Source organism: Schistocerca serialis, chromosome 4, assembly GCF_023864345.2.
Source record: "Schistocerca serialis cubense isolate TAMUIC-IGC-003099 chromosome 4, iqSchSeri2.2, whole genome shotgun sequence".
Lineage (NCBI taxonomy): Eukaryota > Metazoa > Arthropoda > Insecta > Orthoptera > Acrididae > Schistocerca > Schistocerca serialis.
This window is the reverse complement of record NC_064641.1, coordinates 413745129-413757628: the sequence shown is the minus strand read 5'-3', so window position 1 is coordinate 413757628 and position 12500 is coordinate 413745129. Positions and strand designations below refer to the sequence as shown.

At 57.3% G+C, this 12500-nt stretch overlaps 2 non-coding genes and 1 pseudogene across 2 annotated transcripts; all 3 read right to left on the bottom strand.

Moving 5' to 3' along the window:
* Positions 1-5247, bottom strand: part of LOC126475605 (large subunit ribosomal RNA) — a 7951-nt pseudogene extending 2704 nt beyond the window's left edge.
* Positions 5248-5435: 188 nt separating this feature from the next.
* LOC126476273 (5.8S ribosomal RNA) lies at positions 5436-5590 on the bottom strand. Its single transcript, XR_007586831.1, has one exon. It is a non-coding gene; the product is annotated as a 5.8S ribosomal RNA (ribosomal RNA).
* Positions 5591-5943: 353 nt separating this feature from the next.
* Positions 5944-7852, bottom strand: LOC126476786 (small subunit ribosomal RNA). Its single transcript, XR_007587231.1, has one exon. It is a non-coding gene; the product is annotated as a small subunit ribosomal RNA (ribosomal RNA).
* Positions 7853-12500: the final 4648 nt, after the last annotated feature.

Here is a 12500-nt window from a genome sequence, read left to right as displayed (position 1 = left end):
AGGGCGTAGAGGCGCTGTTGCGGCTTAAGCGGAGCTCGGGAGATGACGTCCAGCTGCTCCACCAGGTGGCGTCGTGGGTTGAACACGCAGCGACCCGCGGTGGAGAATTGCAGTCCCAGATACCGGAAGGTTTCACCCACACGTAGGGCGGGCATGGTGGCGTTGCCCGCTTTGAAGGTAACGTCGGCGTCGACCTTCACCTTCTTGTCACGCCCAGACGCGACTAAAGCGAGGGTGAAACACTTCCGGGCGTTGATCTGCAGCCCCAGATGGCCGAGGGCTGCGACGGCTGCGTCGATGAGGGACTGCAATCCCCTCGCGGTCGATGCAAAAAGCAGGACGTCATCTGCGAAGGCCGCAGCGTTGACTCTGCGGCCGAGGATCCGAGCTCCGATGTGGGAGGGAAGTTGACTCAAAACATAGTCCACCGCAAAATTGAAAAGGAGGGGGGAGAGGGGGTCACCCTGACGCACACCCCTTGCCGGCTGCAGGGGCACGCCCACGTCGGCGCCGCCCGCTATCACTGTCGTGCTACCCTCGTAACACCTTTCGACGTACTCAATAAAGCAATCCGGCAGGCCATGAGCCCTCAGCACGGGGCGGAGGGCAGCATGGTCCACCGAATCGAACGCTTTAGAGACGTCGATCGATGCCACAAAAACAGAGCGACAGGAGCGGACTGCGTCGGTGAGAGCAGTGTCCAAGATGAAGGTGTTTTCCAACATCCCATCCCGGGGGATGAATGCCCGCTGACGTTCGTCCACAGCACATGCACGCATCAGGCGTGACGCGAGAACCTTGTGAAAGGTCCGCGCCAACACCGAGCAGACCGTAATGGGGCGAAAGTCAGCGGGGGATGTTGGTGCAGCCGTTTTGGGGAGAAGTGACGTCCGGGCGCGAAGCAGACGCTCGGGGAGGGCGCGGGCCAGGAGGAAGAGGTTCAAGAGTTTCACCAGGACTTCATGCGGCAGGCGCCGCAGGTCCGCTGGAGTCAGGCCGTCCGGCCCGGCCGCCGATCCCCTGGGCGGCAAGGCAGCAGCGACCTCCTCACGTGTGACCGGCCCCCATAGGCACTCAGGAGCGACAGGCTCCGAGTGCGGGAGAAGGCGGTCACGGATGAAGCCAGCGGTGGAGATCGGCTTCTTCGTGAAGAGGTCCGCCCAGAAGTCCAGCAGACCGGGGATGTCGGGTGGCGGCTGCAGCAGGGTGCCGTCCAGCAAGCCGCGCACGCAACGTGCACGCGACCTGCGGAAGGCGTCCTGTGTCCGCGCGAACTCCCAGCGGCGCCGCTTGCGCTTCTGCAGCGGCGGGGCGGCAGGCGGCCGCTTGGATGATTGGCGCGGCCGCTGTGCCCTGGTGATCGACCTCTCCCCCCTGGACCCGACCGACGCAAGGGCATCCGGGAGCATGCCCAGGATGACATCGGGCGGCGTGCCCCGCCCCAGACCAATGACTCGATCCAGAGCAGAGAAACGCTGGGCGGAAGCAGGTAGCCCCGCCAGATGCTCCCAGATGGCGGCGTCAGTCGGCCCCTCCGGCGGCGGCCCGGTGGTGTCGGCCGCGAAGTCCTCGGCTGCGTCGACGGGCGGCGCAGCGGCCTCGCCCGCGTCAGGCAGCGAGCTCGCTGCTCCCCGGCGGGACGCCGGCTCTTCCCCCCGACCGATCTCAAGCGCCTCCATGAATTGGCGGACAAGCTGCTTGTGGGCAGCTTGCCGCCGTCGGCACTTGATTGCCTCAAGCGTTCGGTCGGGGAACATCCTAATAAGCTCTTGATTAACGAAGAAGAACCGGGCGTCCCTCTCAAGGAACAGTTCGGCCTCTGCCTTGGCGAGCGACAGGACTTCTTCCTCCGTCCACCTCGCGCGATGCCTCTCCGTCACGATCTCAGCGTTGGCGGCCGCAAGGTGTTGGCGGCGGCGATGGACCCCGAGACCGTTCTTCGTGGTAAAAGTGCGGTGGCACTCACTGCAAGCAAAGGGAGCTACACAAACTATCGCATTTTCGTTACCGCCGGTTGGCCGGATAGGTGCTGGGGTAGCTGGGGTGGCACCTTCAGCGGAAGGGCCACCATCTCTTGTTTCTTGTAGGCTGCCCCCAACTATAAAGGGATAATGCGAGGGGGGGCTGGTAACCCCCCCAAGCCCCTGGTGCGGTCTTCCACTCTGCGAAAATCAGCGGGCCCACGAGAAGGGGAGAAGACCGCAGGAGAGGAGAGGCTAAGAGGGCTAGGCCCATGTATTGCGCATCACTCTCCCTGTAACTATAACCCAAGGAAGGCACCTCGCAGCAGCAGCACGACTACATCAAGACCGCACTTCGAAAAGCCAAGTCCGGATGCAGCCACACCGCCGCCACTTGGCCACCTTAAGAGAGTCATAGTTACTCCCGCCGTTTACCCGCGCTTGCTTGAATTTCTTCACGTTGACATTCAGAGCACTGGGCAGAAATCACATTGCGTCAACACCCGCTAGGGCCATCGCAATGCTTTGTTTTAATTAGACAGTCGGATTCCCCCAGTCCGTGCCAGTTCTGAGTTGATCGTTGAATGGCGGCCGAAGAGAATCCGCGCACCCGCGCGCCCCCGGAGGAGCACGCTAAGGCGGACGCGGCCTCGCAGCAAGGAAGATCCGTGGGAGGCCAAGGCACGGGACCGAGCTCGGATCCTGCACGCAGGTTGAAGCACCGGGGCGCGAACGCCGCGCAGGCGCGCGCATCCTGCACCGCCGGCCAGCACGAGGCCGACCAACGGCGAGAGCAGACCACGCCCGCGCTAAACGCCCGCACTTACCGGCACCCCTACGGCACTCACCTCGCCCAGGCCCGGCACGTTAGCGCTGACCCACTTCCCGACCAAGCCCGACACGCCCCGATCCTCAGAGCCAATCCTTATCCCGAAGTTACGGATCCAATTTGCCGACTTCCCTTACCTACATTATTCTATCGACTAGAGGCTCTTCACCTTGGAGACCTGCTGCGGATATGGGTACGAACCGGCGCGACACCTCCACGTGGCCCTCTCCCGGATTTTCAAGGTCCGAGGGGAAGATCGGGACACCGCCGCAACTGCGGTGCTCTTCGCGTTCCAAACCCTATCTCCCTGCTAGAGGATTCCAGGGAACTCGAACGCTCATGCAGAAAAGAAAACTCTTCCCCGATCTCCCGACGGCGTCTCCGGGTCCTTTTGGGTTACCCCGACGAGCATCTCTAAAAGAGGGGCCCGACTTGTATCGGTTCCGCTGCCGGGTTCCGGAATAGGAACCGGATTCCCTTTCGCCCAACGGGGGCCAGCACAAAGTGCATCATGCTATGACGGCCCCCATCAACATCGGATTTCTCCTAGGGCTTAGGATCGACTGACTCGTGTGCAACGGCTGTTCACACGAAACCCTTCTCCGCGTCAGCCCTCCAGGGCCTCGCTGGAGTATTTGCTACTACCACCAAGATCTGCACCGACGGCGGCTCCAGGCAGGCTCACGCCCAGACCCTTCTGCGCCCACCGCCGCGACCCTCCTACTCGTCAGGGCTTCGCGGCCGGCCGCAAGGACCGGCCATGACTGCCAGACTGACGGCCGAGTATAGGCACGACGCTTCAGCGCCATCCATTTTCAGGGCTAGTTGCTTCGGCAGGTGAGTTGTTACACACTCCTTAGCGGATTCCGACTTCCATGGCCACCGTCCTGCTGTCTTAAGCAACCAACGCCTTTCATGGTTTCCCATGAGCGTCGATTCGGGCGCCTTAACTCGGCGTTTGGTTCATCCCACAGCGCCAGTTCTGCTTACCAAAAGTGGCCCACTTGGCACTCCGATCCGAGTCGTTTGCTCGCGGCTTCAGCATATCAAGCAAGCCGGAGATCTCACCCATTTAAAGTTTGAGAATAGGTTGAGGTCGTTTCGGCCCCAAGGCCTCTAATCATTCGCTTTACCGGATGAGACTCGTACGAGCACCAGCTATCCTGAGGGAAACTTCGGAGGGAACCAGCTACTAGATGGTTCGATTAGTCTTTCGCCCCTATACCCAGCTCCGACGATCGATTTGCACGTCAGAATCGCTACGGACCTCCATCAGGGTTTCCCCTGACTTCGTCCTGGCCAGGCATAGTTCACCATCTTTCGGGTCCCAACGTGTACGCTCTAGGTGCGCCTCACCTCGCAATGAGGACGAGACGCCCCGGGAGTGCGGAGGCCGCCGCCCCGTGAAGGGCGGGGAAGCCCCATCCTCCCTCGGCCCGCGCAAGGCGAGACCTTCACTTTCATTACGCCTTTAGGTTTCGTACAGCCCAATGACTCGCGCACATGTTAGACTCCTTGGTCCGTGTTTCAAGACGGGTCGTGAAATTGTCCAAAGCTGAAGCGCCGCTGACGGGAGCGATTATTCCGCCCGAGAGCATCCCGAGCCAACAGCGGCGCGGGTCCGGGGCCGGGCCAGGTAGGTCCGTCATCCGGGAAGAACCGCGCGCGCTTGCCGGGAGCCCGAGCGCCCAAAGGGGCGAATCGACTCCTCCAGATATACCGCCGGGCAGCCAGCCAGGACACCGGGGCTCTGCCCAACAGACGCGAACCGAGGCCCGCGGAAGGACAGGCTGCGCACCCGGGCCGTAGGCCGGCACCCAGCGGGTCGCGACGTCCTACTAGGGGAGAAGTGCGGCCCACCGCACACCGGAACGGCCCCACCCCGCGGCGAGTGGAAAGGCAACCGGACACGACCCCGCCGCGGATTGCTCCGCGCGGGCGGCCGGCCCCATCTGCCGAGGGCGGAGGCCAGTGGCCGGATGGGCGTGAATCTCACCCGTTCGACCTTTCGGACTTCTCACGTTTACCCCAGAACGGTTTCACGTACTTTTGAACTCTCTCTTCAAAGTTCTTTTCAACTTTCCCTCACGGTACTTGTTCGCTATCGGTCTCGTGGTCATATTTAGTCTCAGATGGAGTTTACCACCCACTTGGAGCTGCACTCTCAAGCAACCCGACTCGAAGGAGAGGTCCCGCCGACGCTCGCACCGGCCGCTACGGGCCTGGCACCCTCTACGGGCCGTGGCCTCATTCAAGTTGGACTTGGGCTCGGCGCGAGGCGTCGGGGTAGTGGACCCTCCCAAACACCACATGCCACGACAGGCGGCCGCCTGCGGGGTTCGGTGCTGGACTCTTCCCTGTTCGCTCGCCGCTACTGGGGGAATCCTTGTTAGTTTCTTTTCCTCCGCTTAGTAATATGCTTAAATTCAGCGGGTAGTCTCGCCTGCTCTGAGGTCGTTGTACGAGGTGTCGCACGCCACGCCGCCAGCCGGCTGTGCACGCTACCGAGTAAGTACCGGTATGCGAACCGCCAGGCGACGGGCGCGCATCGCACGTTTAAGGAGACGCGGCCGGCCCCACAGGCGGCCACGACACTCCCAGGTCAGCGAAGCGGGGCAAACGCCGCGCGCTTCAGTATACGTAGCCGACCCTCAGCCAGACGTGGCCCGGGAACGGAATCCATGGACCGCAATGTGCGTTCGAAACGTCGATGTTCATGTGTCCTGCAGTTCACATGTCGACGCGCAATTTGCTGCGTTCTTCATCGACCCACGAGCCGAGTGATCCACCGTCCTGGGTGATCTTTTCATAGTTTCCACCATCTCTTTCGAGACAGTTGCATAGGCGGGACTGAGGCGTGTGGCGGCCCTGTTCCAGCGTTCAGTGTCCAACGGCCTCACGGCCGATGGGCGTCGTACGGCTCCACACCGGAGCGGACAGGCAGTCGGGCGAAAGTCATTCAAAACCGGCGCCAGGCGCCAGGTGCCGCAGGCCAGCCGCTCCAGCGCTTCAGCGCTCGTACCACACAACATTGCCGTTAGTTTTGAGACGAACGCGTGGTTCCGCACGCGGCGCACGGCTACTGCGAGCCGTACAGGTAGCTGCGTGTTGCGCGACACGACACGCACATCGAAAGACATGCAGTCTAGTCGGTAATGATCCTTCCGCAGGTTCACCTACGGAAACCTTGTTACGACTTTTACTTCCTCTAAATGATCAAGTTTGGTCATCTTTCCGGTAGCATCGGCAACGACAGAGTCAATGCCGCGTACCAGTCCGAAGACCTCACTAAATCATTCAATCGGTAGTAGCGACGGGCGGTGTGTACAAAGGGCAGGGACGTAATCAACGCGAGCTTATGACTCGCGCTTACTGGGAATTCCTCGTTCATGGGGAACAATTGCAAGCCCCAATCCCTAGCACGAAGGAGGTTCAGCGGGTTACCCCGACCTTTCGGCCTAGGAAGACACGCTGATTCCTTCAGTGTAGCGCGCGTGCGGCCCAGAACATCTAAGGGCATCACAGACCTGTTATTGCTCAATCTCGTGCGGCTAGAAGCCGCCTGTCCCTCTAAGAAGAAAAGTAATCGCTGACAGCACGAAGGATGTCACGCGACTAGTTAGCAGGCTAGAGTCTCGTTCGTTATCGGAATTAACCAGACAAATCGCTCCACCAACTAAGAACGGCCATGCACCACCACCCACCGAATCAAGAAAGAGCTATCAATCTGTCAATCCTTCCGGTGTCCGGGCCTGGTGAGGTTTCCCGTGTTGAGTCAAATTAAGCCGCAGGCTCCACTCCTGGTGGTGCCCTTCCGTCAATTCCTTTAAGTTTCAGCTTTGCAACCATACTTCCCCCGGAACCCAAAAGCTTTGGTTTCCCGGAGGCTGCCCGCCGAGTCATCGGAGGAACTGCGGCGGATCGCTGGCTGGCATCGTTTATGGTTAGAACTAGGGCGGTATCTGATCGCCTTCGAACCTCTAACTTTCGTTCTTGATTAATGAAAACATACTTGGCAAATGCTTTCGCTTCTGTTCGTCTTGCGACGATCCAAGAATTTCACCTCTAACGTCGCAATACGAATGCCCCCGCCTGTCCCTATTAATCATTACCTCGGGTTCCGAAAACCAACAAAATAGAACCGAGGTCCTATTCCATTATTCCATGCACACAGTATTCAGGCGGGCTTGCCTGCTTTAAGCACTCTAATTTGTTCAAAGTAAACGTGCCGGCCCACCGAGACACTCAATAAAGAGCACCCTGGTAGGATTTCAACGGGGTCCGCCTCGGGACGCACGAGCACGCACGAGGCGGTCGCACGCCTTCGGCTCGCCCCACCGGCAGGACGTCCCACGATACATGCCAGTTAAACACCGACGGGCGGTGAACCAACAGCGTGGGACACAAATCCAACTACGAGCTTTTTAACCGCAACAACTTTAATATACGCTATTGGAGCTGGAATTACCGCGGCTGCTGGCACCAGACTTGCCCTCCAATAGATACTCGTTAAAGGATTTAAAGTGTACTCATTCCGATTACGGGGCCTCGGATGAGTCCCGTATCGTTATTTTTCGTCACTACCTCCCCGTGCCGGGAGTGGGTAATTTGCGCGCCTGCTGCCTTCCTTGGATGTGGTAGCCGTTTCTCAGGCTCCCTCTCCGGAATCGAACCCTGATTCCCCGTTACCCGTTACAACCATGGTAGGCGCAGAACCTACCATCGACAGTTGATAAGGCAGACATTTGAAAGATGCGTCGCCGGTACGAGGACCGTGCGATCAGCCCAAAGTTATTCAGAGTCACCAAGGCAAACGGACCGGACGAGCCGACCGATTGGTTTTGATCTAATAAAAGCGTCCCTTCCATCTCTGGTCGGGACTCTGTTTGCATGTATTAGCTCTAGAATTACCACAGTTATCCAAGTAACGTGGGTACGATCTAAGGAACCATAACTGATTTAATGAGCCATTCGCGGTTTCACCTTAATGCGGCTTGTACTGAGACATGCATGGCTTAATCTTTGAGACAAGCATATGACTACTGGCAGGATCAACCAGGGAGCTGCGTCAACTAGAGCTGAGCAGCCGGCCGCCCGGGAGTGTGTCCCGGGGGCCCGCGCGAACACGCAAGCGTCCGCTCAATTATTCTGCAAACAGGAGGAGGCTGAGCTCCCCTGCACAACACACCTCGAAACCCTCTCAGGTCCCGGCGGCGCGCAGCGCCGTCCTAAGTACTTGGTCGGGTTCGAGAGAGGCGCAATCGCCCGGAGTTAGGCGAGTAGACGCTTTAGGTGCGACCACCCGTGCTCCCAACTGAGCTTGCCGCTGCCGACAGAGGCCCGGGAGCGTGCTGTCGTGGCATTGCCGGCGGGAGACAACACGCGCCACCTACGGTGACCGGCAGCTCCAACGCCAGCGCCACAGAAGGACAAAAGCCCCACTTGGGTGCCGAAGCGAACTCTCCCAGCACAGCGCACGCGCCAACACGTCCGCACAGCTGCGATACAAACCACCTGCGAGAACCGCTGGGGCGACCGAGCAGCAGACGGCGTCGCGGCGCCGAGCGCCGGGCGGCGGCGCATCCTCAGCGCACACAGTCCTCAATCGGACCAGCACACTGCAGATGGCCACCGCGCTTCGCACCGGGCCCGCGAGGACCTACTTTGGCCGCAAGGCGCCGCGAGCAGGGGGCGCCGGCGCGCAGCTGCGCCGCCTGCCGCGTCCGTCGGCCGGCGCGCCTGCCACTGGCCGCCCCCACCAGCCGGCTGTAGCGCGTGCGCCCACGCACCGCGCTGCCAGCACGCCGGGCGGCCCCCCCTCACCGGCCGGGGACGGTCCCACCCAGCCACCGCCGCGTATCGCCTCACACCCAGATCCCCTTTCACGTTCGTGGGCATGGTGGGTCCCCTTTCACGTTCGTGGGCATGGTGGGTATCCATGAAACAACCGGTTAATAGCTCGACCGATCGTCGCCAACACTGATTCACCTCTAGCGAGAACAACCGCACCACAACGGGTTACCAGTTGTTCATTTGCGTAACGTCACCAGCAAACGTAGACGTCCATCGCCATTTGCAACGAGTATTGCATGCCTGTGTCAGGTGTCACAACACACTACGTCTGCCCACATAGACGCAACAACATGTGCACGCCTAGAGAACACGTGGAAGGTAGCCCCCGTACGTATGCGGTGTCCATTGCACGAACGACTGTCAGCCGGCCTCTGCAGCATGTCGCAGATGTGGAACGCGGTGCAACATGCTATCACAGTGTGTGAGAAGAGACGACTACGTCCGAATACACGCTCCACTACATCAACAGACTGCTCATGCTGATCGCCATCCAGGGCGTCCGTTCCTCCCACACGTCTGAATGGCGTACCACACTGCAATCCAGCTCCTAAAGGGAGACGACACGTAGCTGCGTCCACAATATTTGGACTGTATGGTCCGCCGTTGCTAGGCGCAGTCGTCGTACGGTCACACATGTGCCACGATGTATCATTCAGTACATACGGACCAATGTGCAGCACAGTTTGTGGGTTTTGCGTACATCCGCGGACAGGTGACAGGCCGTACCACAACGTAGGCTGAGTACGTCGGCATGCGAAGGGCATTGAACATGCAAACTTCTCAACGACCAGCTTGCGAAGGCAGGGGGGAAGGGGGGGGGCATGTACGTCCTGCTGCTATCCACATTACAGTGTATAGCAGGAGCATGTGGAAAGTCAGCAACACTTGCAAGGTGTTTAACATGACGCGATACACAGGGGACCGGGCAGTGCGAATAGCGAACTATATTGCGAGGGTTGCGGTTAGGCAACACTACACTAATTTAACGAGTTGCATAACAATTACAGAGCAGGTTCAGCGACAACGTGCGTCAGGTTAAGGCGCAATATAGGTTAGGTTGAGGCGCAATATGGGTTACGTTAAGGCACAAATTAGGTTACGTTAAGGCACAAATTAGGTTACGTTAAGGCACAAATTGGGTTACGTTAAGGCACAAATTGGGTTACATTAAGGCACAAATTGGGTTACGTTAAGGCACAACATGGGTTACGTTAAGGCACAACATGGGTTACGTTAAGGCACAACATGGGTTACGTTAAGGCACAACATGGGTTACGTTAAGGCACAACATGGGTTACGTTAAGGCACAACATGGGTTACGTTAAGGCACAACATGGGTTACGTTAAGGCACAACATGGGTTACGTTAAGGCACAACATGGGTTACGTTAAGGCACAACATGGGTTACGTTAAGGCACAACATGGGTTACGTTAAGGCACAACATGGGTTAGGTTAAGGCACAACATGGGTTAGGTTAAGGCACAACATGGGTTAGGTTAAGGCACAACATGGGTTAGGTTAAGGCACAACGTAAGTTAGGTTAAGGCACAACGTAAGTTAGGTTAAGGCACAACGTAAGTTAGGTTAAGGCACAACGTAGGTTAGGTTAAGGCACAACGTAGGTTAGGTTAAGGCACAACGTAGGTTAGGTTAAGGCACAACGTAGGTTAGGTTAAGGCACAACGTAGGTTAGGTTAAGGCACAACGTAGGTTAGGTTAAGGCACAACGTAGGTTAGGTTAAGGCACAACGTAGGTTAGGTTAAGGCACAACGTAGGTTAGGTTAAGGCACAACGTAGGTTAGGTTAAGGCACAACGTAGGTTAGGTTAAGGCACAACGTAGGTTAGGTTAAGGCACAACGTAGGTTAGGTTAAGGCACAACGTAGGTTAGGTTAAGGCACAACGTAGGTTAGGTTAAGGCACAACGTAGGTTAGGTTAAGGCACAACGTAGGTTAGGTTAAGGCACAACGTAGGTTAGGTTAAGGCACAACGTAGGTTAGGTTAAGGCACAACGTAGGTTAGGTTAAGGCACAACGTAGGTTAGGTTAAGGCACAACGTAGGTTAGGTTAAGGCACAACGTAGGTTAGGTTAAGGCACAACGTAGGTTAGGTTAAGGCACAACGTAGGTTAGGTTAAGGCACAACGTAGGTTAGGTTAAGGCACAACGTAGGTTAGGTTAAGGCACAACGTAGGTTAGGTTAAGGCACAACGTAGGTTAGGTTAAGGCACAACGTAGGTTAGGTTAAGGCACAACGTAGGTTAGGTTAAGGCACAACGTAGGTTAGGTTAAGGCACAACGTAGGTTAGGTTAAGGTACAACATAGGTTAGGTTAAGGTACAACATAGGTTAGGTTAAGGTACAACGTAGGTTAGGTTAAGGCGCAATGTCGGTTAGGTTAAGGTACGATATAGCTTAGGTTAAGGTACACATTGTTGTAGGGAAAGGTGTATTTGGGGGGGGGGGCGGCGGCAGGTTCGTTGATAGTGATTATCGTAAGTGCATGCCTGCGGGATCATCCGATTTGTCACGTCAGGATGCACTTGTGGCTCATGACAGGCGGCGCTCCGATTCCAAGGTTGTGGCAGATCTGTGTCTTTCATTCCTGCCATTGTTTGTGTACTGTGACAGGAGGCAGTATGGTGATGTTGGGTGCACCCCTGTGTAGGACATGTGTGGGTGTTCGTGGCTTAGCTGAGCAATGGCGGATGTCGGAAGGGTGGGATATTCTGTTTTCTGGGTGGACCTCCCGGTCTGGTTATGATAGTGTGGATTGTGTAATGTGGCGGAGAGGATGCACCGGATGTTCTTCCATGCTGGTGGTTAGATATTGTGTGTGTGCCTGTTAGAGGCAGAGAGTAGTGTGTGATAGTGTCTGGCTGACGTGTGGTTCTCATTGTGTGCAGAGTCTTTCAGCATGTATAGGGACGGTTGTATATATTATCTGTATTCTGATGGCTCTGCATTTATTACTAATCAGTGCCGTGTATACGGTTACTCTGGTTCCAGTCGAAACTGTTCTATCTCTGTACATTAGTGACACTGCGGCTCCACTATGTTGCTGCCCCTGTCGGCCGTTTCCCCCAGTGTATGGCTAGTGATTATCAGCAATCAGTCTATTAGTCAATACCGGTAGTGTGACGACTTCAAATGTCCGGGATGGGGGAAGCTAAACCCTTCCCGTGGGTCAGGGCCTAGAAAGACTCTTCCCACGCAGGAGGCTCGGACTGTCGTTACTCTTCCGAGAAATATATTTGCCCAGCGTTTTTTGCGACTGCGAGTGCAACGCCAGGAGGCTCCGACTGTCGTTACTGTTCCGAGATATATATTTGCCCAACGTTTTTTGCGACTGCGAGTGCAACGCCCACGGGTACCGACATGGATGGGGCGCTTCCTAGCTGATCGCTCGGCATGGGAATCAGTACAGTGAGCAATGCGATCGCGTCTGTAGCTTGTACGTGGTACAGCTCGCAGCTCATGTATAGGGACAGCGGGAATGTCGCATATTGGACATAACTCTTCATGAAACGCAAGTTATAGGTGTGGATTGCACATTACGAGTGCGGGAAACTTCCGCCGTTCATCCGCTGGCGTTGCGAGTTTGGCGGTTGGGGTGGGGCACGAGCGGGTGCGGGTGGTGTGATTGCCGGTCCACGACGTTGTGCGGCAGAGGCACTGGCGTTTGGGTGCTGTGGTCGACACAGGCTGCATGCTTTGTGGGTGGCGTCGAAAGATGGGCACTGTGGGCCCATCGATGTCTTAGTCGGCTTGGCGTCCCATAGATGGCGGTATCGTCGTTGCAGGAGCTCATGCTGAGGGAGACCTACAGATGGCGGTATGTTTTGTGGTGCGCTCG